A 5,942-nucleotide genomic window follows, 5' to 3' on the forward strand; every position below is an offset into this window, starting at 1 on the left:
CTGCTTGCTGCTCCGCTCCGGTGCTAGAACGGCTCCGGCAGCCCATACCAGTGAGTTCGGTCAGAAAAGGTGCCGGAACCGGTGCCTAATTCAGGCCGTTGGCAGGAGCTGTAGCGAGACGCGTCCGCTCACTCCGCCATCTTGGCCACGCCTATTTGCTTCTTTTATTGGTAAAGTAAGTTTCAAGTGCATGAATGGTATGACTGAGAGAGCCAGGGTATAATAATTTGAAGTGTTTGCACCAGCGCTAACGTAGGACGAGAGTTATAGCAAAGATATGAAAGGGGGAGCGATAATAAATATGTGAAAGGGCAATAGTGACACCAAAATAAGCCACCTATTTATAAAACTGACATGGAAGAAATTCTAAAGGTTAACTTCTGAAATTGTAGCCGATGTTAAAATGCTTCTCGTTTTTGGCAGGATTCGAACCTGCGCGGGGAGACCCCAATGGATTTCTACTCCATCGCCTTAACCACTCGGCCACAACAACTGACTGTAAGTTTTGTGCAAATAATCTGTATGAAAGTTTTCAAGGTGTCCCACAGCAAATTCCTGGTATTCTGCAATGCACTTTTTAAAAATAATGTTTTTTTCAGCAGGCACATTCTCTCCTAAAAACAAAAATTGCATGAGTATATCTCTAGTTTGGAAAAGGATAGGCTTTAATGCATACTCTCATGTGGCACTCAAGTTTTTGGGACCCTATTGCACTCTGTTTTCGTGCTGCTTTTAGTCTATGGCCCATATTACAGAAGTCTACCATCTTTGAGTATTTGAGGCTCCTTTGTAAGTGCTTTATCTTTTTTACTTGAAGAGCTATATAATAAAGGGGTCAGGGAAAGATTGCATTTATGGAAGATAAAAGAAGGCACACTTGTCTCACCAAATGCCGTAGAGAAACCTGATGTTTTACTCATGTTATCCTTAGTTTGTTTTTGTTAGACCTTGCATTCTTAAGGTGGCCTCAACCCTACCTTATTGCTTTTCACCTATGCATTTTGCTGTATCTTTTTGTTGGCCTTAGGACTCTGATCACTTTATCGCTACTAATCAGTGCTGAAGTGCACGTGCTTCTTCCCTAATCATGTGTGTAATTGGAGTATACCTGACTGACAGATTTAATTTACTTGAAAGCCCCTTGTAAAGTGGTATACCATATACCCAGGGACTGATTGTGCCGCCCAAAGAAGTAGCATTTCAAACCTGTCTCAAGCCTGCTACTGCAGTGCCTGTGCTGCAGTGTACTGCCACTTCGACTTGCCATTTAAAACTACTTGCCAAGCCTTAAACTCCAATGTTATTACATATAATTAACCCCTAAGGTAGGCCCTAGGTAGTCCTAGGGGCATCATGCTATGTAAGTAAAAGGTAAGACATGTACTGTAGTAGTTTGCATGTCCTGGTAGTACCAAACAGTCTATTACATTTTTCACTGCAGTGAGGTCTGCCCCTCTCATAGGTTAGCATTGGGTATTCCCTTATACTTTTTGGGGGGTAATTCCATATCAGAGAGGAGAAGCTTTATTTATTTATTGATAAATCCTATTTACTGGTGAGGTTGGATTTAATTTTACTATTTTATAAATGCCATTTTTAGAGAGTGAGCATTTCTCTGCACTTACTGCTCTATTTGCCTGAAAACCTGTCTCCAATTGACGTCTGGATAGGGCTGCGAGACAGCTACATTTGTGCATTCCCTCTAGACAGCCACAACACAGGTCACTCAACTGCAACTGCATTCTGATTGGCATGGGGGAGAGCTCCATTCCCCCCACCGCAAATAGGTTCAAGAACGATAATTTATGTCAGTAGGTACAATATAGCTACATCTTATAATCATGTGTGTTTAAATAATTTGTCGTTAGATCGTTTAAATATTTTAAAGGATCTGTTTTTAATAGACATTTTACAAAAACAACTGGTACATTTGGTAATTCTGTAAAAGAAAAACCCAACTGCCGTGACATTGCCAACCACAATGCCGTGACTCGGATTCGACCGAGGTTGCTGCGGTCACAACGCAGAGTACTAACCAATTTACGATCACGGCAAGCTACTTGGGCTCAATAACATACAGTGACATGGAGAATTTATAATTCGGAACACTCAGGGAAGGATGTATGACGTTACAACGCATACTTTTACCACGCCTACCTTTACCACGCAATTTCTACAATGCAGGATCCATTACAACGAAGTACCATTACAACGCATGTATTTACAACGCAGATACCTTTACAACGCATACCATTACAACGTAAGTATTAGTAAGTATATAATATTTTTTGAAATGTAAATTAATTAAAATTAATTTAATTTAATTTAATTTAATTTATTTAATTTAATTTAATTTATTTTAATTAATTTAATTTAATTTAATTTAATATATTTAATGTAATTTAATGTAATTTAATTAAATTAATTTAATTTAATTTAATTTAATTAATTTAATTTAATGTCATTTAATTTAATTAATTTAATTTAATTAAATTAATTTAATTTAATTTAATTTAATTTAATTTAATGTAATTTAATATAATCAATTTATTTTAATTGAATTTAATTAATTTAATGTAATTTAATGTAATTTAATTAAATTAATTTAATTTAATTTAATTTAATTAATTTAATTTAATGTAATTTAATTTAATTAATTTAATTTATTGTAAATTAATTTAATTAATGTAATTTAATTTATTTTATTTTAATTAATTTGATTTAATTTAATTTAATTATTTAATTTAATTTAATTTAATTAATTTATTTTTATTTAATTTAATTTAATTATTTAATTTAATTTAATTTGTCCTGTACCCCTTTACCCCAAAAAACAAAAACTGACCCTGAACCCTAAAAATACCCCTTTACCCAAAAACTGAAAACTGACCCTGAACCCTAAAAATACCCCTTTACCCAAAAACTGAAAACTGACCCTGAACCCTAAAAATACCCCTTTACCCAAAAACTGAAAACTGACCCTGAACCCTAAAAATACCCCTTTACCCAAAAACTGAAAACTGACCCTGAACCCTAAAAATACCCCTTTACCCCAAAAACTGAAAACTGACCCTGAACCCTAAAAATACCCCTTTACCCAAACACCCAAAACTGACCCTGAACCCTAAAAATACCCCTTTACCCAAAAACCCAAAACTGACCCTAAACCCTAAAAATACCCCTTTACCCCAAAAACTGAAAACTGACCCTGAACCCTAAAAATACCCCTTTACCCAAAAACCCCAAACTGACCCTGAACCCTAAAAATACCCCTTTACCCAAAAACCCAAAACTGACCCTAAACCCTAAAAATACCCCTTTACCCCAAAACCCAAACTTATAATATTTTTGATAAAATTATATACTTAGCAATACTTACGTTGTACTGGTATGCGTGGTAAAAGTATCTGCGTTGTAAATACATGCGTTGTAATGGTACTTCGTTGTAATGGATCCTGCGTTGTAAAAATTGCGTGGTAAAGGTAGGTTGTGGTAAAAGTCGCGTGGTAAAGGTTGTATACCCTCAGGGAACTCCTGTGATGGGCTGAATGTGTTCATTGCTTCCTCATTCCTTATACAAAGGCTTTGTCTCCTTAGTGGTTAATAGGCTGAAACCATTTCCTGGCCGCCTGCTTGTGAACTGCCAGGAGTCAAAGATCACATATACACTTGTGGGCCTGTGATGGGACACCAATGCAGAGAAACACACCTGGCGCAGATCTTCTATTCTGTCTAGTAGACCTGCATCTCCCCTGTACCTCCTCAAGCCATCTGTATGTGAAGCAAGAAAGAGTTAAGGAGCGGTCCATCTACACTTTTATAGGGAGGATGCTGCCGTGAGCTCCTCCCAGCTAATCACACAAACAGCAGTAAAGCAAGATAACTACACAGTTAGGGGGGACTGCATGGTTAGGTTTTTGAGGAATTATTGAAACTGACCTCAGTGACCCATGATCAGAGCTGTGGCTATGACTGCGTGTCTAATTATGATGAAGCAAGCACCATGGCTCGTAGGGCCCCCATAACACGCTTTTCTTAGCTCATTGAATTAAAGTATAAACCTCTGACATGTATGAGTGGTAAAGGCTTGTTAATTTGGTTTCTTTTCCAATTCACGTCTGACAACAAGATGAAGGAACATTGGGGCATCAGAAGCTTTGGAAAGTAGCCACCAACCTCAGAGAAAGAGAGAAAGAGGGAAAAGGCAGTATGAGGTGTGGAGAAAACAGCAGCAGGTACAAGGAGCTCAAATGAGATTAATGGCGCCTAAATAGAGCACGTAAAGGAACAGTTACAAATCTAAGAAAAGGGAAAGAAAGACTAGGAAAAAAACACGGAAAGAGCCTGTAGATAAAATTCGCTTCCTGGGACAGCAGGCTAAGAGAAATTACACAGGGAGCAGTTAAGCTTGTAACACGGGGAGAATAGAAAAGAAAATGCAGTTTTATGAAGTGTGTTTGCCTAATCCAGCAAGCACTTTTGTTTTATTTTTCTATTTGCTTCTTTTATTGGTAAAGTAAGTTTCAAGTGCATGAATGGTATGACTTTGAGAGCCAGGGTATAATAATTTGAAGTGTTTGCACCAGCGCTAATGTAGGACGAGAGTTATAGCAAAGATATGAAAGGGGTAGCGATAATAAATATGTGAAAGGGCAATAGTGACACCAAAATAAGCCACCTATTTATAAAACTGACATGGAAGAAATTCTAAAGGTTAACTTCTGAAATTGTAGCCGATGTAAAAAAGTTTTTCGTTGTTGGCAGGATTCGAACCTGCGCGGGGAGACCCCAATGGATTTCTAGTCCATCGCCTTAACCACTCAGCCAAACTGACTGTAAGTTTTGTGCAAATAATCTGTATGAAAGTTTTCAAGGTGTCCCACAGCAAATTCCTGATATTCTGCATTGCACTTTTTAAAAATAATGTTTTTTTCAGCAGGCACATTCTCTCCTAAAAACAAAAATAAGGCTACATCTTATAATCATGTGTGTTTAAATAATTTGTCGTTAGATCGTTTAAATATTTTAAAGGAATTGTTTTTAATAGACATTTTACAAAAGCAACTGGTACATTTGGTAATTCTGTAAAAGAAAAACCCAACTGCCGTGACATTGCCAACCACAATGCCGTCACTCGGATTCGAACCGAGGATGCTGCGGCCACAACGCAGAGTACTAACCACTATACGATCACGGCGAGCTACTTGGGCTCAATAGCATACAGTGACATGGAGAATTTATAATTCGGAACACTCAGGGAACTCCTGTGATAGGCTGAATGTGTTCATTGCTTCCTCATTCCTTATACAAAGGCTTTGTCTCCTCAGTGGTTGATAGGCTGAAACCGTTTCCTGGCCGCCTGCTTGTGAACTGCCAGAAGTCAAAGATCACACATACACTTGTGGGCCAGTGATGGGACACCAATGCAGAGAAACACACCTGGCGCAGATCTTCTATTCTGTCTATTAGACCTGCATCTCCCCTGTACTTCCTCAAGCCATCTGTATGTGAAGTAAGAAAAAGTTAAGGAGCGGTCCATCTACACTTTTATAGGGAGGATGCTGCCGTGAGCTCCTCCCAGCTAATCACACAAACAGCAGTAAAGCAAGATAACTACACAGTTAGGGGGGACTGCATGGTTAGGTTTTTGAGGAATTATTGAAACTGACCTCAGTGACCCATGATCAGAGCTGTGGCTAATGACTGCGTGCCTAATTATGATGAAGCAAGCACCATGGCTCGTAGGGGCCCCACAACACGCTTTTCTTAGCTCATTGAATTAAAGTATAAACCTCTGCCATGTATGAGTGGTAAAGGCTTGTTAATTTGGTTGCTTTTCCAATTCACGTCTGACAACAAGATGAAGGAACATTGGGGCATCAGAAGCTTTGGAAAGTAGCCACCAACCTCAGAGAAAGATAGAAAGTGGGAAAAGGCAGTAT

General features: G+C 38.2%; 2 non-coding genes across 2 annotated transcripts; both read right to left on the minus strand.

Annotated features, from left to right (window-relative positions):
- Positions 1-411: 411 nt before the first annotated feature.
- On the minus strand, positions 412-493 carry TRNAS-AGA (transfer RNA serine (anticodon AGA)). The gene has a single exon. It is a non-coding gene; the product is annotated as a tRNA-Ser (tRNA).
- Positions 494-4,752: 4,259 nt separating this feature from the next.
- On the minus strand, positions 4,753-4,830 carry TRNAS-AGA (transfer RNA serine (anticodon AGA)). Its single transcript has one exon. It is a non-coding gene; the product is annotated as a tRNA-Ser (tRNA).
- Positions 4,831-5,942: the final 1,112 nt, after the last annotated feature.

This window comes from Lissotriton helveticus, chromosome 12, assembly GCF_964261635.1.
Source record: "Lissotriton helveticus chromosome 12, aLisHel1.1, whole genome shotgun sequence".
Taxonomy (NCBI): domain Eukaryota; kingdom Metazoa; phylum Chordata; class Amphibia; order Caudata; family Salamandridae; genus Lissotriton; species Lissotriton helveticus.